General features: G+C 42.1%; 1 long non-coding RNA gene across 1 annotated transcript in view; it reads left to right on the plus strand.

Moving 5' to 3' along the window:
• The first annotated feature begins 590 nt into the window (after nt 1-590).
• The window catches only part of LOC138830178 (uncharacterized), a 41,252-nt gene continuing 20,360 nt past the window's right edge, over nt 591-21,482 (plus strand). Inside the window, exon 1 of the long non-coding RNA XR_011372899.1 lies at nt 591-756. This is a non-coding gene — a long non-coding RNA (uncharacterized lncRNA). The remainder of the gene's footprint in view (nt 757-21,482) is intronic.

A 21,482-nucleotide genomic window follows, 5' to 3' on the forward strand; every position in this document is an offset into this window, starting at 1 on the left:
TTCTGTTTTTTCTGGATTCCAAGGTGTCTACAAAGCAACTTCAGGAGACAATGACTTAGTGCAAAGAACACAGATAATAAGTAAGGTAAGATGGTATAACCCTTGTTTTCACTGTATTTGATTCCAGTGCCCTGCATCTTGTAATATACATTTTTCTAATTTGGGGAGGGGAAGGGAAATTACAAAATGCTGAAACAAGGATACAGGTTGACCCATTGTAACAATGAGAGGTACAAGACACTATGTTGAAAACGAACTTTACAGCTTGGGGGAGGGAGGAGTTGGGGAGGAGGGGAGGGAAGAGAGGGTAGAGGAAAAACAAAGGAGGAGGTAACAATGCTTGAGAGGAAATGTACTCATTACCTTGCTCATGTAACTGTAACCCCTCTGTACAGTATCTTTATAATAAAAAATATATTTAAAAAATAGGTAAGGATCCCTAGCTGTTACTCTTTTGATTCTTGCATGCTCAAGGTGGGGGAGGGAAGAGTCAGTGTTTTAATTTGGTCTGACTTGCTTGGCTTGGCTTAGCTTACCTTTGTTTTGTTTTGCTTTGCTTTCTTAAAGCAAAAACCGCTTTTAAGAACTTGCCATATTACCGTCAAAATTTGATGGGTCGGATTTGGGAATTCAGGAATGAAGAAGGGACACGGCTTGAGTTGATTTGTGTGGCCATCAATCGGGGGCAATGATAATGGATCTGGAGGAGAACTGGAGACGAGTTCTGGGTTTGGAAACCAAGCTGTCAGTGAAAAGGTAAGAGAGACAGGAAGGAGAGACGATGGAATTCCAGAGCAGGTTGGACCTGTGGCCAGTGTAATTTGAAGAGCAATGATTATGACTTCTTAACTAGCAGGGTCCAGTAGATGGAGTTACTAGATACCCTTGGAGCCATATGCTTCAAATGCACTTGCAGGATTATTTCTTTAGGGTATTTACCTTTGCTTTAAGCTAGTGCTATTAAAAGTGTAATGCCTCTGAATGCGATTAGTATAATCGAAAAGGTAATACCGTCAGGAAATTTGTTGACAGCTAAATGACAGCTAGCTGAAAAGATGATCTGAAAGGAAGGAAAACAGAAGAGGTACCTAGGGGACAGGGAGTTTGGTGCCAAGAGAGAAAAGATGCAGAAAGGGAAGGTTTTTGAAATTTATGCACGTGGCATGCCCTGTCTAAGATGGTATGTGTAGACCAGGCATTGGGTCAGCGGGAATTTGATCTGGCCAACAGGCTGACCAGCAGGGCTAGAAGGAGCTCTTAAATCGATTCTTTTCCTTCTGAAGTCTCTGTTTATCGTAGTCTGTGAGATGAACTAATAATGTACACAAGGAAAGCGTTCAAACTTATTAACACACATACGCTCAGAAGCCAACGTGTAAGATTCAAAAAGGAGCCAGGTGTTCCAAATTGCTTCACAGTGGTGTTGCACACACACATAGAAATTTAATCAGACTCACTCCCTCACTGATTACTCTCTCTTCCCAGCCCCTTGTTCTTCTATTGTTCAACAGCTGTCAATCAATTCTGTTATGCACCTTCATTTACAGATGCGATGGATTTGGGTATTGATCACCCTCTAAAGAATCCTTTCTTCTCCCGCCTCTTTCTGATTTCCTTCACATAGTTTCACAATGACAAACATGCCATTCATACATGGAGAACGATGATCCTGTCTAGGTTTGTGCATATTTTTATCTTTGAGAGTTAGCATCCAAATAGGAAAGGAAACTTGGGACTTTGTCCTTCTGAACCTAGCTAACTTCATTAACGTTCCCAAGTTTCATCCATTTCCCTGCAAATGACATCGTTTCATTGACAATTCACAAATGAGTAACAGGAAAGGAAGAGTGAAGGAGCGTGAACGTGAACAACGTCTTTTATGTACACGTGTGAAAAGGGAACAACAAAGCTTGTGGAGATTGGTTTGGGAAGAGGGATGGGACCCATTGATGGAGGGGGTGAGTCTAATTAAGCTGTATCGAGTGCATAGAAGGGAATGCTAAAAGGAGATGCCCTGGTGCACGTAGTTGAGGATGGAAAAGAAAGCTAATAGCTTGAGCTCTGCAAAGGAAGGGAGATATCACAGCTTGGGGGGGAGGGCGGAAGGGAGGATGGCAGCAAGCGAGGCTTGTCTCCTGATGGAGACAAAGTCCCCTAAATGGCAGCTATTTGGCATCTGTATCTGGGCTAGTTATTGGACCCACAGATCCATCTCTCTTCCTGCGAAAAGATCTGTCCTCGGCAGATTGGAGAGCTCTGCATCTGCTGTTGACGAATGTGGATAGATATAAATTCCTTTGTACAAAGGGATCGGTTTTCAGAGCAATTCCTGTGTCTGTAGAGATCTGCAGTGTCTCAGAATAACCAAGTGGAAATATATTAGAGAAGTCTGTTTGGGCTAATCGTTTTGCTCTCACTCAGTACCATGACCCTCAGTTGGGAAGGGGACCCTGTCTATATAGACCAGGGGTGTCCCTTCAGCTTCACAGTGGCCTCTGGAATTGGAGCCCCGCTGATGAATAGGTGCACCTTGTTTGGTTTGAAGGGTCTGAAGAGGCAGTGCTGGCCTCCTTAAGACTTCCTTACTTCCTCTTCTGGGCTAGGGGAAAATGACAACTATGACTCCAAACTAGACTCTGCTAGAGACCTGTATATTACAGATTCCCAGTCATCGTTATAGGTTTTCATATGCTGTAACCTTCAAGATTTGAGTTGTGTATATCACCAGATTTAGATGATGTGAGCTGTGTAGGCTGGCACCTGCCTGTAATCCCAGTGCTCCAGAGGTTGAAGCAGGAGACTCCTGAATTTGAGCTGCAAATTGAGACATTACATTGGAGGCGTGGCAGGTGGCCCCCGGCCATTTTCAGGCCACCCTCGTTGAGGACTGCTTCATTCAAAGGTTATCATTAAGCAGAAAGGAATTAGAGCTGTAGGGTTGATTCTAGTGGAGGGCAGGCAGGGAAGGAATGTAAACAAAGGCATCTGGTCTATTTTTTCTTCTTTCCCTTAAATTTAGTAATAACACTCCTTTTTACTTTGGGGTGTACTGTCATCATGGAGTGATGATCAAAACTATTCTCCCACTTTTCCTGCCAGAAGTATGTGATCCAAATCTGACCAGTCAGGAAAACCATTTATCTGGCCAAACTGACACCTTCGGGGTGATTGAATCCACGTCAAACAGTCCCTGTGGAACTTCTCTATCAGTGCTCTGGATTCTGGTGCTCTGGTCTTTATTGGGTGGCAATGCCATGGATTCTGAGTCTGGAGATGAGAGCAGCAGTCATAACGAGCCCTGGTAGAGAGCTTACACCTATGTTGCCATTTGAGAAGTTCCTAAAGCTGCGTCTCCAATGGGGCTGTCAGCAATATCACAAACACCTTGTTTTTATACTGAGTTGGCCTAATCAGTGTCTGCCATTTGCAGCCAAGTTTGTACAACTCATTATCACAGAAACAGGAAAGTTCACATAATAGTGCCCTAGAGCTGTCAAGAAATGAAACCAAATATGGATTCCCTAGGGGGGAAAAAACAACAAATTGAAAAGAAATAGTAACATCAAAGGAAAGGCAACCAAAAAGGTAAAACCCGAGGGGGGAAAAAATAGAAACAAAACTGTTGGAAGAAAGAATGTAAATCAAACACAAACTAGAAAAAAATTGAGTGTAAATATTATCACAGACATAGGATTGATGTTAGAATCTCAAGTTTTTAAAATGTTATTAATAATAAAATGATAGAGGCTCAGTGCCAGTGGCTTGCACCTGTAATCTAGCTACTCAAGAGGCTGAGATCTGAGGACTCAGGTTCAAAGCCAGCTCCAGGCAGGAAAGTCCATGAGACTCGTATCTCTGGAAATAGAGCTGTGCTAGCCTTGAGTATAAAAGCTCAGGGACAGTGTCCAGGCCCTGAACCAGGGAGAGAAAAAGAAATATATATATAATAATAGAAATAAACTGAATATGCAAGACAAACAAAAGTAATTATATGCACGATGCGTGTGACTTATGTGTAGGTTCTATATAACTAGTATTGATAAATAATACATATTTGGGGGCGTGTCGGTTATGGGACTTGAACTCAGGGCCTGGGTAGTGTCCTTGAGCTCTTCTGATCAAGACTAGTGCTGTACCACTTTGCACCAGAGTGCCATTTCCAATAATACATACTTTTTACAGATGCTTCTTATATGTCAAGCCTTTCATAAAGCAATATTAACTCATTTGTTTTTTTTGTGGGGACTGAGACTTGAACTCAGGGCTTCAGGCTTTCTTGGCAGGTGCTCTGCTGCTTGAACCATGCCTCCAGTTCCTTTTAAGCTACTTTTTTTGAGTCTGGCTTTTTCCCCCAGCCAGCTTAGACAGCAGTCCTATTTCTTCTTCCCACCATAACTGGGATGGTAGGTGTACACCATCACAAGCAGCTTTTTCCGTTCAGGTTAAGTCTTACAATTTATTTTTGCCCAGGATGAGCCTGCTACCACAATCTCTCAGTCCCATTTAGTTCAGGTCACTTAGGTTGGTGGCAGAGCTGAGATCTGAAACCTGTGATCTGATTCTAGTGTCTCTGTTCTAAACTGCTAAGTCTCAAAAAATATATGTATTCACATATATGTACACACATGCATACAGACACTTCTATGTCTATACACATTTATACACTGAGCAACTAGAGTCTTAGAATATTCAATAATGCAATCAAAGAAAACTTAGAAATGTTGGTGGTCAGAGCAAAACATGCATTAGCCCGTGCTATGTATCAGGCTCTGCAAATGAGAACACTGGGCCAGCAGAAATCATATTCAGTATTATCTAAAATAACTGCCACCTAATGGATAAGCAAGGATAAAATATGGATCAAACCCAAAATATCTATAAGAATAGGGAATAACAAAGAATAGAAAAAGTCTTATTGCATCCAAGCAGATAATAATTGCAAGGAAAAAATAGCTTACTGGTCTTCAGTTTCTCACCAAAACAGGTTAGGACACAAATATTAGGAGATTCTTCTATTTTTTTTTTTTTTTTTGGTTGCTCGTGGGGCTTGAACTCTGGGCTTGGGCGCTGTCCCTCACCTCTTCAGTTCAAGACGAGCGCTCTACCACTTGAGCCACAGTGGCACTTCCGGTTTTCTGATGGTTTATTGGAGATAAGAGTCTCACAGACTTTCCTGCCCAGGCTGGTTTTGAACCATGATCCTCAGATCTCAGTCTCTTGAGTAGCTAAGATTACAGGTGTAACCCACCGGTGCCCAGCAATATTAGGAGATTCTTTTGATAAAAATGGGTTATCTTTTTTTAAAGTACAAGAAAAATAAGAACATAATACTTAGCATATTATATACGCCTTTATTATCTACTTCAACAGTGAAACACATCAGTAGTTAGAAAAATACTATTTACTTGTCGGATTATTTCCCTATTTTTATTTGCATAAAAACTGGTGTGGTATGTCTAGTAGAGTACTTGCCTACTAAGTGTGCATGAGATACTGGGTTTGAATCTCCACACTGTAAAAACAGCAACAATGAAACAGTAAACAAATAAAACAGTTTCACATGTATGTTTCGATGCTGTTTTATGAAGATACATATTTTACTTAACACTAACATTTATAATGTTTTAAATGCTTAAGTCGAGAGTACTGGGTTTTTATTTTGATCTTGCTACTGACTTCAGAAATCTTAAGGCTGGACAGAGTAGCCTAGAACTAAGAGGAGACAAGGGGTAGATGCTAATGTCTTCGTCGCTTATACGTGAGGATCAGTAAGCACAGTTTTAAGACCAAAATAGGGAGCTTTCTCCCTCTATTTTATTTCCTTTCTTGTTTCTTGTTTTAAAATTACAATAGTATTGTTATTAAGGTGTTGTACAGAGGGATTACTGTTTCATAATGAGGTAATGAGTACATTTCTTCTTTTACACAATGCCATTTCCTCCTTCACTTTCTTCCAGTGCTCCCTTCCCAATCCCTGCCCACTAGTTACAATTCATTCTTCACAAGAGTACCAGGCCCACATTTGTTCACCCTTCTTCCCTGTCTTTCTATACCTTCTTTAAAAAAGACAAAAAGCAAAAACCCTCCACCACCACCAACAACAACCAAAATCCCATGTTTCTATTCCCTGAAATTTCTTTTGATGAATAGTATTTTAAATATTCCAAGAAGTTACACCTTTGGGTTCTTCCCCTAAAGGTATCCTCCTTTCGTCTGGGTATGGAAATCTCGAATCCTGTATAGGTTACCATGTCCAGTTACATTTTACATCTAGCTTCCACATATAGAAGAACATGTTGGTCGTGTATCTGTCTGAGCTTGGCTTATCTCACTTAGCATGATTTGTTCTGGGTACATCCATTTCCCTGCAAATGACATCGTGTCATTCTCTCTAATGGATGAGTAAAATTTCACTATGTATAGGTACCATTTTATGGACCCCCTGCTCTGTCATAGGGCACCGGGGTTGTTCCCATAACTCGGCTGTTATGAATATCGCAGCCTTGAACATGGATGCACAAGTGTCTAGCCATACCCTGACTTGCCATGGACTGAATAGATGCTCAAGAGTGGTACAGCTGGGTCATAGGGAAGGTCTATGTGCTTTTTTTCTTTTTGAGACAAGGCTTACCCATGTAGTAACCTAGGCTGGCTTCAAACGTACAAGTCCTTGCACCATAGCTGAATGGTGGGATGGTGGGAGTGTGCCACCTGACCCATGTAAGAGCCTTGTAATATGGTTCTTAATCTTTTAAATGTTACCCCCAAAACTCTTCTTGAAAAATAGGCATCTTTTAGAAAGCTCAACAATTTTAGACCAATATAGATTGACTTCATTTTGGTTACATACTCTGAGCATTTGGTTAAATGTAACATATTTGAATGCAATGAATCATGAGTTGTCTTTATTTTTGTGAAATGTTCATTCCATCTCCCTTCTTTCAGGGATTAGATACTTGGAATCTCTTCCAGGCTTTTTTCTAGCTGATGTGCCATGTGTGATGTCCTTACATTATTCCTTGTAATATAAATTGCTTGGAAGTTTTTTTTTTTTCCCATGAGCAGCTATTTTTGTTTTTAAAGACATGCAAGAGCCAACGTGTACATTTGTGTGTTTCGAGAAAACAAAATCATGTGGGCCTCGCTCACCAGGGAAGATGCATTGTTTGACAATTTGTGTAATTGGGGTTTCTGGCTCCATGATGCCAACCATCACCATCCTGTTGGGTTCTACCTGAGATGATTTGCATCATCCTCACTGATTTGCATAACGCCATATGCTGCCCCAATGGAATCTTTGCACAGTATGAAATAATTTCTTTTGACAGGATAACTACTAGTACAGCAGGTAGGCCAAACGGGGAGAAAACAATAATCAAATTAAGGATACAGTAAGTAGTCAATTACAGTGTGCCTGCCACCAAATGCTGGCGCTAATCTGTTCAGGGTGTCTGCAGAGCATGCTTCTGGAAATAGCTGGAGGGTCATCTACCATGCTCCTGCAGCACGAACCTGGGCCTCCTGGAAGCACTTATTCATAAAGTGTTTATGCCTTTCTGAAGTGTTAAGTCTTGGTTTTCACCCTATTAGGGGACATGAACATTTCTGTCCATGCTTCACAATCCAACAGCGAACGGGACTACAAATTGGCTTTCCTGCTCAGCCTTATGTATTAGTTTAATAATCATGTCTCTTAATTTTTGTGTCAAAGGTTAATGTGTAATTATCTAGCAGAAAGAGGCATTAGCGTGGTTGGGAATGTCATTCTCAGACATCCTGCCCATTCTCTGACCCTATCCCCATCCCTTCCTCTTCCTCCTTTGCTAGCAACCAGCAAGCCATCTCAGGAAGCTGCTGAGTCAGGAGGTGATTTACAGATTTCTCTGGGTTCTCCTGAATGAGCTTGCCACAAGGCATTGCTAGCCCCTTTATAATCAGCACAGAAAATTGTGCTTTTCCCCTTTCCAACATGTGCTTCGGGACAGTGCTGAAGACACTCCCCCAAACCTCTGAATTCCCTTGCTCCTCACCACGCCTCTACCCCACTTTTCAAGCTGGAGGATCTGTGCATGTGGGGAATGTGAGAGGTTCTAGAGTTCTCTGGACAGCAACTCTGAGAGCTAGGGAAGCCTGGGTTTTGAAGGAGGCTGAGTAATTCTGGAGATGCCACCACTGCGAGAATGCTTTTTATTGTCTCTTGAAATTAGAAGAAAAATATTCAGAGTATAACTGTGGGGGGGTCTGATGTTTGTTTAATAACTCAGGTCATTAGGCCCAATCCATTAAAGTTTACCTGCTAGAGCATTTTGCAAAACAAATCAATATCTCATTTATTAAAAATTAGAACCCATATTACATGAGTGGAAAATAAGAAAGCAATATAACAGTAGAAGCTTAGGGAATTATGAGAAAAGGCTACCGTGTAAAATTCTGATTTTAATACACCACAAAGTAGCCGAGTGTCATATTTCAACACATGACATTAGCATAATCAAGCTCACATACTCATATTTCATGAGCTGTAGACAGCAGTACTTGTATTGTTTCTTTTAAATCATAGCCTCTAACCCCAAGTAGGAAAATAGTAAGATAGGCACTCACAGAGGGGGGAGAGAATATTCAAGTGATTGGTTTCTATTGAAATACAACAGTTAATAGAAAGCATGGTAGGAATTTTCTTGCTGCACTTCTTATTTGTAGATAATTCATTATTATTCATGATAATTATTTTAGAGGTAATTGTGTTTGAACTTGGGGTGTCATGTTTGCCAGGCAAGCCATGCTATCACTTGAGCCATGAACCTTGGCTCTTTTTTTTTTTTTGCTTTAGTTTGTTCTTCAGATAGGGTCTCTATGCTTTTTGTCCAGGCCAACTTCAGACCACTCTCCTCCTACCTGCATGACTGTAGTAGTTGGGAATTGCAGGTGTGAACTATCAAACCCAGATTCTTTTTGAGATAGTATTTTTTTTTCCAGGCTGGCCTCAAACTGATTCTTCTATTTCAGACTCCCAAGTACCTGGGATAGATAATAGGCATAGGCCACCACACTCAACTCCCATTTGTAGAAGTTGAGGCTTGGAGTGTAGCCTAGCATTTGGAGTTTTAAACGTTACAAGTCATTCTAATGAACAGTCACATTTGAAAGCCGTTGACATAAGCCATTGGTTCTTACCATGTAGTCCTCCGACCAGCAGCATCAGAATCACCCAGAAGTTTGCTAGCAAAACAAACTTTGGGGTCCCAACTCAGCTGTACTGAATCAGAAAATGAGAGTGGGCCCAGAAATCCATATTCCAAAACTTCTTTTTTTTTCTTTATTTTATTTTATTTGTGAACATACTGTACAGAGGGGTTACAATTACATGGGCAGGATAATGCATACATTTCTTACCAAGCATTGCAGCCTCCTCCTTTGTTTACCCTTCACATCCCTTCCCAGCCTCCCCCCTCCCTCCCCCCAATCCTTCCTCCCCTCCCCCCCCAACCGACATTGCATATTCCAAAACTTCTGCGGTTAATTTTGCTATGGATCCAAGTTTAAGAGCAGTTGCCTTCAGTTAAGCTTTAGAAAACCCATAGAATGGATGTCAGCTCCATTTACATAACTACTGCCCATCTCCTAAACTGGTGTCCATTTTAGAAGCAGCAAGAAAAGTAAGAAACTATGGGCTTTGGAGTTGGACCAGGCCCAAGTTTGAATTCCAGCCCCCATCATTTATGATCTGTGTGAACCTAGGCAAACATACAATTTCACTTCTGGGAGCTTCAGTCTCCTCTAGTCTGCAACAGTAGAATTTTTTACCTAACCCCATCATGTGAAGAAATTTATATTAAATAATAGTATCTAGAATGAGTTCAGAATATTTTCAATTGGGTCGTAGTTCCCTGGCTTTCTCCTTCCTCTTATCCCAAACTTAGTAAACACTAGAGGGAATTCGTGGAATCGATATGAGATGGCATTGTTTGCCTTCTTATCATATTCTCTTATCTGCCCTCTTGTGATGCCACCATTGATTTTCACCTGAATTAGCAGCATGACACAAGACTTCATGATTACCTGAATCCTGTGAGCCAGCATGGATCTAGGCTGTGATTATGGGGCCAATGGAAGAGAGTCCAACTATGGCCTTCTCAGGTATTGAGGGATAAGAAGTAAAGTCAGACCACTTAGATCCAATCTGTCTTTTCCCAGAGCCAACCCAGGTCATGTGCATTTCTTCTTGGAGCACTCCCAGTCCTCACAAGTAATTCCCTTTGACAAACTGCATAGAGTAGCCCAATCATTTTCCCATTCTCTTCTACATAAAGGAGTTTCACTTTAATATCAGGACTCAGAATCCCATTATTACTTAAGGAAAAGGCCTACATGTTCACCTCACGATAAACGTGTCCATACAGCATACTACTTGATAAGAGCAGTGCCAACAATATCGGAATGAATTGTTGCCATTTAACATCACATCTGTTACAATCCATGTTACTCGCTCAGCTCATTGAGGGAGACCTAACTATTGTACAGAGAGAAAGCCGAAGGTAAAGTTAGTGAGAGCAAGGTCATACAAATAGCTACCAGAGCTGTCTTCCTGACACTCCCCACACAAGCTTTGATTTTAATTGTGAGAAGCGGTAGTAACATTATAAAAACCCAGAGCCCCCTAAGGTAGGTACAGGATTGACTGCTAGAAGACAGATGCTCTGAGATTTATGGTCTAGAATAGATTTATGGCTCTAGAATAGTGATTCTAATTCTTTATTTTCTATCTATTGCCTTCTGCATCACCTCCCTCTTCATATTGGCTCCAGTATTGTCAGTCCTTATTTTATGTATTTCAAAAGTACTTACTCAGGAACTCCCAGTGTTCCCTCCTCTGAAGTTACCAGAAGATGTCTTAGAGCCAGGCTTGTTTTGTAGGACAATCAGCATTATCACCAGGGAAAAATACAGGCTTCTAGACCTGCCAGATCAGAGTACAGCACAGAACAAGACACCAGGTCTCCCCATACATCAGCCGTTCCTAAGAAGCTCCTAAAAATGCCAGCGTGGCTGGACACAGGACTGTGCTTTGACAACAGACTTTTCGAACCTCTATGTTTCTCCCTCTGCCTGCCTACTTGCCCTTCAGGCTGAGCTCACTGTGCTGAGCTTAGCCGAGGACCTACCCTGCCACTTGAGGGAAGCAGGGGCGGGGGGGGGGACTTGAGGGGCTTATGAATCCCTAAGATCCCTGGTTCACAAGGCAGGTGCTCCAAGTATCACAGGAAAGACTCTCAGCTCACCCCTCTGTAGCAGTGAAAGCTGATTATGCATGAAGCTGATTCCAGGTGTGTCTCTGTAAACGAGTCAGGACAGGGGAATCGTTGGTATAAATGATGCCTTCAGTGGATCTTGTCATTCAGGAGGTGCTCAGTGGTAGAATGCATGCTCAGCATGTGTAAGGCCCTAGGTTTGATTCCCAGTACCATCAAAGGAAAAACAGAAAAAGGAGGGCTGGGATGTAGCTCAGTGGCAAAGCGCTTGCCTCGCAAGTGCAACGTCCTGGGTTCGATCCCCAGTACCAAAAAAGAAAAGACAAAAAAAAAAATACAGTTAAAAAAAAAAAAAAGAAAAACAGAAAAAGGAGTATGGCTCAGGAGCCTTGTGGGGTAACAGGGTAAATTTTCTAAGAAGATTTATTATGGGATGTCTGTCTGGGTATAACTGACCTCTCCAGTTTGATTAGGAAATGACCCTTTTCCTTGTTTGTGCCTATAGCCACCCTGCAGTTACCCCTTGATGCTTTTGATCTCCTGGCAGTCTGCTAGCACTTACCTGGGCCAGGTAGTTGTATTGTGCTCCCTAATTCCTGCGCTGCTCACCCCGGGTCCCATATCTGATGTTGAAGTTATGCTTGACTGATCCTCTGCTGCCTAGATGTCAAGCCAGCTAGCACACAGCCATTTTCCTCCTGCTCCCTTGGCCCTAGGGAAAACAAGGAAGATGCACGTGAGGTCTCATGTCCTGAGTGACTTAACTCACACAAAGCATAACTTCCAATGTTCCCATCCTACCCAAATCCATGCCTTTCCCAGCTCAGCCAAAATCATCAGTGTCCCCATGGCTACTCTAGCAGAACGCTCAAGCACAGTTCTTCCCTGAATTGTTCATGCCCACAAAGCTGGCATGATCCACCAACTTACCATCCAGAAAACATCCTGGAGGTGCACTCTACCCATCAGCTGCCAGTCTTCTATGCCACCCGGAAGCCAGATCATTTCCAAAACATTTCTGAGATTATTGCTGGTCGCCCTACTCCCCATTCCCAAACACTTAAATGGACACTCAAGAAAATGTAGATTGAGGGCTCGGTCTCCGCTTCTGCTCTTTCCTATTTGCTCATTTCTCTCTCTAGGACAGCCATCCCCTCTGTGGGTGACCATGAACCGATCTCATCTGTGGGTGTTTTTGCTGCCATTTCTTTGTATCTGAAACGTTTCCTTTCTCAGAGGATCGCGTGACCGCTTTCCTGTGCTCCGGTTGAAACTCAAAATCCTGTCTAAAGAAGCTGTCCCCTGATAAACGATCAGAAGAAGCTAGTTCTTATACCAATGAATAATAGTGGAATGTTGTCTAAGCCAGTCACTTTATGTATACCTTTGTGGATTTTTCCGCTTGTTCCTGCGTGTGCCACCACTGGACTGTATGCATAGTGCCTATATCTGCAGATAATGGCAGGAGATATGACCAGTGCCATTCATCTTCTGTCCTTTTGGGGGGAATATTGGGATTTGAACCCAAGACTTTGCACTTTCAAGGCAGATACTCTCACCCTGAGCCGTGTCCCTAGCTGGCTTTTGTACTGGTTATTTTTCAGCTAATTGTTCACTTCCTGCCAGGTGTGTGTCTGCACCTCAGTCCTAGTTTTCACTTCCAACAGGGGTTAGGATAGCTGGTAAACACGCTGCCATGCTGCTGCTGCTTCTTGAGATGGAGTCTTGCAGATTTTTCTGCTGGGGTTGGCTTTGAACTTCGATCCTCCTGATATAAGCATTACCCATAGCTGGCAGGACAGGTAGGTACCTTTATGCCTAGTTACTGGTTGAGAAAGGAGTCTGGAATGTATGCCCAGACTGGCCTCAAACTGTGACTTTCTGATCTTAGTCTCCCAACGTAGGTAGGATTACAGGCCTACGCCACCAGTGTCTAGCTCTCAGTTGTCTTTATAGTGTTTGTGAGAAAGACAACATTCAAGCTAGCATTGTAGGTTGGAGAGTGACAGGCAGGTGGACTTATGCTTGGACCATGACTTGATCAGGCCTGAATCCCTCACAGCTGGGTCATGACTCTGGCGACACAGTAGTCGGGACAAACCCCCAAATTATACATCCTACAGAGGAATGAATTGTAAGGGTCATGTGAGAAGGGGGAGAGGAGGTTGAATCAAGCATTGAGTTGCCTAAGCAAAGGAAAAATACCCTTCCTAGTTTCATTCAAGATTAGAATGAGTATCCCACGTAGACAGACTCACCTTTACACCTGTGGAGACGAACTAATACTCTGGTACATCTGTACTCTTGATTTGAGAATGTCTCGAAATTGTGTCGTTGGTAATCCAACAACTAAAGGATGAACCTTCCCCCCACCCACAAAGAAAATGACCTAAAATGTAGACATTGCTAACACTACCTTTCCTACCTTCTATGTAAGTTCATCTCCTTGACTTGTCCTCCATATCTAATTCCCGGAATTCTGTGTTCCTTTCCCATGTGCATCACTGACATCTGAATCATCTGTAAAGATAATTACTACACTGATTACCTCTGGCTCCAACAATATCTCTTTCCTGAGATACACCCATTTATGTTTATCTGCTAGGTAGATAGTAAAATTAGCAAGTTTATTAAGCAAAAGTATCATACAAGGAATTTTACATATGTAACCAGTAAAATTGGATACAACTGACATGTAGATAGCTGAAAAGCTGTCCATCAAGATGAACGGACATGTTTGTCACCTCCCAAAGGTTCCCAGTGCCTACTTGTGATTCCTTCTCCTCCTCCTTCACATCTCCAGGCACACGCTGATCTGCTTTTGGTTATTATGCTCTAGAATTTGTATGAAGGGAGTCTTTTAGTACGTAGTCGCTACTGTCTGGCTTCTTTTAGCATCATGGTCTCGAGACACATCCACATTGCCGACTAAATCAGCCACTGATTCCTTTTCACTTCTAAGTAGTACTGCACTCCATGGTCTGGATATACCAGTTGGTTCAGCCAATCACCTGTTGATAAACATTGGAGGTATTTCTATTTGATACTGTTACAACCAAAAGGACTAAGAAGATTTCTATACAAATCCTTGTACAATTTTACTTCGTTAGAATGAATACCTTGATATCAAATGTTTAACTTAACTCTACAATTGCCTTATTAAAGGCTTGTAGCAACTTGACCTTTCCCTCCTCAGTGTGTAAGAGTTCAGGGACTCTATTCTTGCCAAATTTGGTATGATCAGTCTTCTTAATTTCAGCCATTAAATTCCAGGCACTATCTTACCTGATTCATTACTACCTCCTACCCAGGGCAGTCTTCTTCTATACCTTGTCTCCATGATATACTTGAAGCTTCTACTCAAGTCTCAGATGTCTTTCCCAGAGTTTATATTACCCAAAGAATCTGTCACTTCTCACCGCCTCCCACATTTGTACATAGAAACAGGTGCACCTGGTAGGTGTGAGCTACAATGTACTATCTTTAACAGGGAGAAGGAAAGAAGAAGAAGAAAAAATCCATGCCAGCATCGCTTTTAATACATTGGAATTCATAACAAATGATATTAAAAAGTTTCACCTTCTTAAGGAACAGTGAGTTATGTTGCTATTCAAGCTGAAGTTTAAAGCAAGCTTTCTCTTTCAAATAGCTTCTCTTTCTTTAATAATTTCTCCCCTTCACACAAGTACCATTTGTAGTAAAATATAGCCTTCATATTTCTGTGCAATAAACCAGAAGAGAGAACTAGCAAGAAATGACTGCAAATGATGTTTCCATTAAGAATTTCCATCCTTTGCAAGTTTCAGCGTGCAATTTAAGTACTTGTAACCTGGGGGGAAAAGAATTCTAGAGTTGTTCTGCTCCAGTTTTGGGTAAGAAGCAGGACTATCTTCCCGATGCCCCAAGACCTTAACAAAAGCTTTGTAACTTGAGGAAGGCCTACAGTCCCTACTGGGACTTTAATACAAGCCATATAAAAGATGTAAGGTAGCTGGAGCAGAATGAAGATTATTTTGTGTTTGTCTTTCATTTTGGTAAGTCAGGTATCATTAGAGGCCCACCCTTTTGACCATTTGTTCACTAGCACAGGTATACACTCTATGTAATCTGTCTGTCTGTCTTTGCTGCCCAGTAAGCACAGATGGAGTTTGAATGTCCCAATCTCAGTATCACTCCCTAGAGGTAATTGGTCTTACGACTTAGCTCTTTTGCTTGCCAGCCTGGTGTTCTGTTGTGTGGAGAGATCTGCAGTTCTGCCCTGCATGCTTCTAAGGAGAAATGGATCGGATTCCTATCTGTATGGCTGTTGCCTGAATTCTGAAGGAATTGAAAAACCACTAGCCATTTTGTTGCTGTTGTTGTTGCAGTACCAGGATTCGAACTCCAGGCACTTGCTAGGCAGATAGGTGCTTTATCACGAGAACCCCTGTGACCCTTTATTTCGTGCTGGCTATTAAGCATGAATGTGGGCCGCGAATTTGTTATTCAGCTATTTCACCCCAGTGTAGCTGGGCTGACAGGCATGTACTTCTGCACCCAGTTCTCAGTTGAAAAGGGGTCTCTGTCTCTGTCCCTGTCCTGGGAGTCTCTCAAGAAGTTAAAATTACAGGCACAAGCCCCAGGTATTCTGAAAACCAGCTGTTCTTGATGTCAGTGAAACAGAAACCCTGACTCAAGCCTGGATACCAGAGATCTTTAAGACCACTCTTGCAAAGTCAGAGGACAAGGATAGGGCTGGGGCTCAGCAGGTGGGAGGATGTCAGCAATTAGTGACCCATCTTGATCCTCTCCTGCAGGGGTGAGTGTGTGACTGAGTCAGTAGTAGCCCACGGACTGGGGGCCTTGGAGCAACACTGCTGAGAGTGGAAGTGTGCATGCTTACCGCAGCAGTGAGCATCGCCTTCATCTGCATGAGGTCTGGAGTGTTGCATTAGACATGCTTAGGGCAATGGTTTTTAAGCCAAAGAAAGGAAATGATTCATTTTTTTTTTTTTTATCTTGGAAAGGAAGTGAAGGTCCCCAGAGCAAGATTGCATAACCAGCTCCCAAAGTGTTTAAATTCCAAACTGTTTAAATTTAGGTGTACAACGCATCTTGACCCATGAATATTCTTTCAGTACCTGCCCACGTGAACATGCATGGGCACATACATACACACATACGCATGTGTGCACCCACATGTACATACACTAAAAGGGTAGCTTTAAGGGGTGGATAAGAGCTAGTGGCACAATTTTTGGTAAGCTTCCTACTGAGACTTGAGGGCTACTTGCCCTCTCAGTGAATCTGAGCTGGCCTGTGAATTCCCCCTATAGTGGGATGGGCTTAGTCTTTAAGATAACTGGTTATCCTGCTGAATAAGACGCTCAACTACTTTCTGCCAGAGAAACTACAGGTGGAGAGATATTACAGGCTGAAGAAGAGGAATGCACTGAGCTCAGCCTTCCAGCAGTTCCTGCCCAGGCCCAAGTGCTTTGCAGCCTGTGTCCCAACCCAGTGATCAGCTGAAGTCTACTGACTCTAGTCAACAAGCACTGAATGCAAAGACACCAATTCTCTCTCTTTTTTTTTTGCAGTTTGTGTAACTTTATTAGGGAATTTTTTTTATTGTGAAAATACCGTACAGAGGGGTTAAAATTACATGAGCAAGGTAATGAGTACATTTCTTATCAAGCATTGTTGCCTCTTCCTTTGTTTCCCTTTACCATCCCTTCCCCCTCTCTCCATCCAAGCCCCATGACAAAGTTGTAAAGTTCATTTTTTGACATAAAGTCTTGTACATCTCATTGTTGCAATGGATCCACCTGGATCCTATTTAAACAATTTAAACCCTATTTAAACAATTTGTTCTTTCCCTTCCCCTCCACAAATTATACCAATATCAAATACAGTGAAAACAGGAGTTATACGGTGGGGAAGGGACATACAAAGCAACAAAGAAATCATAAATATGTTAGAAGCAATAGAAAGAAACATTTGAGTCCTTATCTTGGGGTTCATTTTGCCTAACATCTACTTATCTGATCGTTTCTGCTTGTCTCAGACATATACTAGTTATTGCAAATAAGGGAAACATGGGACCTATATTTCTCTGGGCCTGGCTTCACTTAATATAATTTTTTCCAAATCTTTCAATTTCCTAACTAACAGGCAATGTCATTCTTTCTGATGGAGGCATAGAATTCCATTGTGTATATATACCACATTTTCTTGACCATTCATCTACTGAGGGGCATCTGGGTTGGTTCCATATCTTAGCTATAGTAAATAATGCTGCAGTAAACATAGTTGTGCTGGTAGCTTTAGTGTGATCTTGTTTGTGATCATTTGGGTAAATGCCCAAAAGTGGGATTGCTGGGTCATAGGAGAGCTCTATGTGGAGTCTTTTGAGAAACCTCCATACTGCTTTCCAAAGTGGTTGAACAAGTTTACACTCCCACCAACAATGCAGTAAGGTTCCCTTCTGTCCACATCCCCTCCAGCATCTGTTGTTATTAGAGTTCTTGATTATAGCCATTCTAACTGGGGTGAGGTGGAATCTCAATGTAGTTTTGATTTGCATTTCTTTTATGGCTAGGGAGGTTGAGCATTTCTTCATGTGTCTATTGGCCATCCTTCTTTCCTCTTCAGAGAAGTTTCTCTTTAAGTCTTTAGCCCACTTATTTATTGGGCAGTTGTTTCTTTGAAGATTTGTTGTTGGGGATTTAATTTTTTGAGTTCCAGGTATATTTTAGATATGAGACCCTTGTCTGTTGTATGGCTAGTGAAGATCTTCTCCCAATCCGTGGGTTTTCTATTGATTTTGCTAGCTATGTCCTTTGCCATGCAGAAGCCCTGCAATTTCATGTAATCCCATTTGTCCACCAAGACACCAATTCTTGACCCATATAAAAAGAACTGATTCATGGCCTTTGCGAACTCCTTCTTTTTCAGTTCATTCAGTGTTTGAGTATTTTGTTACAGAGCAATAGATTCCTGGAGTCGCAGGAAAGAAAACCTGGACAGGAATGTGTAGCCTACGTTCAAGACTCCCATTCTCCTCACATAACCCCAACAAAATCCTGACCTTCCACCCCAGACTCGCCCCTAGTTTGGATCTCCCAGGTCTCTCTCTTTTTTTTCTCTCTTTTTGGTGGGTGCCTGCTCTTGGGCTTGAACCCGAGCTTGGATTCTGTCCCTGAGCTTTTTATTAGCACACTTAAGCCACGGCTCCATGTCTGGCTTATCTTGTGATTCATTGGGTGAAAGAGTCTCATGGACTTTTCTTCCCAGGCTGGCTTCAAACTGCAGTCTTCAGATCTCTGCTTCCTAACACGTAGCTAGGATTACAGGCATGCACCCCCAGCACCGGGCTCCTAGGACCTTTGAAATACAGTTTTCATGAGACAAAGGGAGCTGATTTGAACAGGTTCAATTATCCTTTACTGATGTAATTACGGAGCCTCGTTCTCTGCTGATGCAGGACATCCTGTACATGCATTTTCCTTGTTGTCATAATTGTTATTTCGGAGTTAAACAAACAGATTAGGAAATGGATTATGAGGATGAAAGACTACATGTGTTCAATTTTTTTTTGTCTTGAATTGGAAACATTCAAGGGCAGAAAGTCATGAATAATTAGGGAGTGTTAACCCTTCCCCTCCCCCCCTTTTATTGTTGTAATCATTACATGGCTCTTACCCCAATGTCTTAAACTCTCTACTGCATTTCAGGATATAGATTCAAAGGTTCCCAATTAGAGGCTCTGTTTTGAGCTATTTCTCCTCATTTTCTCTCTCTCTCACCTAGCTAAAATTAGCCTTTCTGGCTGGGAGCTGGAGTTAACGCCCCACACACGGCTCCAGCTCCGAATCAGACGCCAGAAACACCTTTCCAGCCTTCCCAGCATGCACATTGATGTATTGTGCATCAATATGATGTTCAGTGGTGCAGCGTTGTTTCTATTCTAACGGATACATTGGACTGTTTATAGAGCAGCAAGAAACAGACTAATCTTTACCTGCTGACACAATGAATATGGGTGGGACGCTTCTAGATTCATGGTACTGATGTATGTGAGCAGTCATCAGCTGACGATATGTGGTTTCCTGCAAGTAGGACCTGATTGGATCTTAGATCCTCAGATGGTCTTTTGATTGGATACAGCACAAAAAGAGCTTTTCACAGCTGGGTAAAAGCAAGAAAAAAGGGGGTTTCTAATATGATATGTCAAGGTGACTATGTCCTGTTTATTGGGGAGTGTAATCATTTCTGACCCTCTTCCATCAACTTGTAAGATAGTTACCAAGAAGTATTTTCCAAGTACAAGAAGAAATACAATTAGTCTAGGGAAGAATGTAATGGGTTAGTTAAGACTTTCTTTTAGAGTTAAAGAAAAAGTAGAATGGTTAAATGATTTTTGTTTTCACACTAGGACACTTTGAAAGTTGGTGCCTTCTAATAATTCACCAGGATACATATAACCGGTGACATTCTTAGCCAGTCAAGGGTGTTCCGCCCTAGAGCTATCCCAAGTCACTTTGGCTTTTGCTGTAAAGGAAAGTCACTGATCCACATACCAAGAAGTACAGAGGGCTGCTGGGCATCGGAACAGCTCAACCAACTTCTTCTAACGTCTCCACTCTGCCACTCTGTCTCATCCTAACACTGCCTCTTCTTAGGGTTGTAGGATGGATGCAGTTAATACACTACTTTTTAAAAATTGTGGAACTGAAAGAAGCTTAGTTTCCCGCTAGGCTTGGTTAAGAAACTTCAGTCATCTGCCCTTTGCTGGATAGGTGACATGGCTGAGGACATGGATACCTTGGTTGGCTTCAGCATGTGAGGGCTCACTGATGGAGTTGTAACTATTGGGAATAGTGCAGCAATGCCCATGGGTGTGCAGGTGTCTTTATTGTATTCTGATTAGATGGCCAAAACTGGTATGGCTGGATCATAGGAAAGTTCTGTGTGAACTCCTGGGTGCTGGCCTCTAGCTTTTTCACTTAAGGCTGGTGCTCTATCTCTTGAACCACAGTTCCACTTCTGGCATTTTGCTGGCTAATTAGACATAAGGGTTTATGGATTTGTCTTCCCAGACTGGGCTTCAAACCACAATCTTCAGATCTCATCCTCCTGAGTAGCTAGAATTACAGGCATGAGCCACTGATACCCAGTTGGCTATTTAACTTTAATCCTTTAACATGTCTTTGAAGATAAGTGTATTTTATACACTACAGTGTTATTTTTTCTGAATCTGTGGATAGTTTCAGCAGTTACTAGAACAGAAGGAGTGGAGTGTGGGAATCCTGATTTGTAACTGGTTTGTCAAAAGATCCAAAAGCCCAGACTTGGAATGGAGTCTGAAGCGGAGGCGGTTTAGGCCACGTTCTGTAAGATAGATTCCTCATTCTGATATAGATATTCTGATATAAGATACAGACAGAAGGAATCAGATCGGGCTTAAATTAGAGGGCATCTACCTAGCACCCGCTGGAGGATGGCTTGTGAGAAGGGAGAAATTCCCATAGATTTTGATGTCCCAGATGACTCATGTTTGCTTGTGGTATGACAATAAAGGAGAAACACCACGCTGATTTATATTATCAGCAGTACAGAAATTCAGGGCTTTTTCTGGTTAGTGAGGAAATAATGAAGGCAGGTATGGATGCCGTGAGAGGAAGACCCAGGGGAAAGTCTGCAGTGGGAGAGGACGATAGAGAATAAGCAGATGAGTAAAGTTGTCTTTCCAGAAAAGTTCACACTGTGTCCATCCACAGTGTCTGTCCTTCTTAAACATCACCACAGTCTAACTTAGCAGAGTTTTCCCAATGTCTCACGGTCAAGAAATTCTCCCTTATATTCGAGATAAATCCCTGGGTTGTCACCCAAGCCCATTTTATATCCTCCTGCAGGGTAAAACACGGCAAAGGTTTTCAAGACATGGAATGCTGAGATGGAGCTTTAGAGATACTGCAGAGGAAAAGTGACAGGGCTTAGTGACATCCATTTCTGCGTGACGGGAGAAGAGGGTAGTGTCAGATGTAGGTCTGAGATAGTGCGCATGAAAGACGAGGGAGACAATGGTATCTGTGACAGAGAGAGAGAGAAGAAAGAAGGTTGGTCCGTTCGATAAGGAGTTGGATTTATAAATATGAGGTGGCATTAGTAGGGCTTTGAGGGGAAAATCAAAATGGTGCCAGAATAGTAAAGAAGACATTCTCTCTTCCTGTCTGCCTTCAACAAAGTCAGAAG

The sequence above is a fragment of the Dipodomys merriami genome, unplaced genomic scaffold (assembly GCF_024711535.1).
Source record: "Dipodomys merriami isolate MVZ:Mamm:240054 unplaced genomic scaffold, mDipMer1.0.p SCAF_185, whole genome shotgun sequence".
In the NCBI taxonomy this organism is placed as follows: domain Eukaryota; kingdom Metazoa; phylum Chordata; class Mammalia; order Rodentia; family Heteromyidae; genus Dipodomys; species Dipodomys merriami.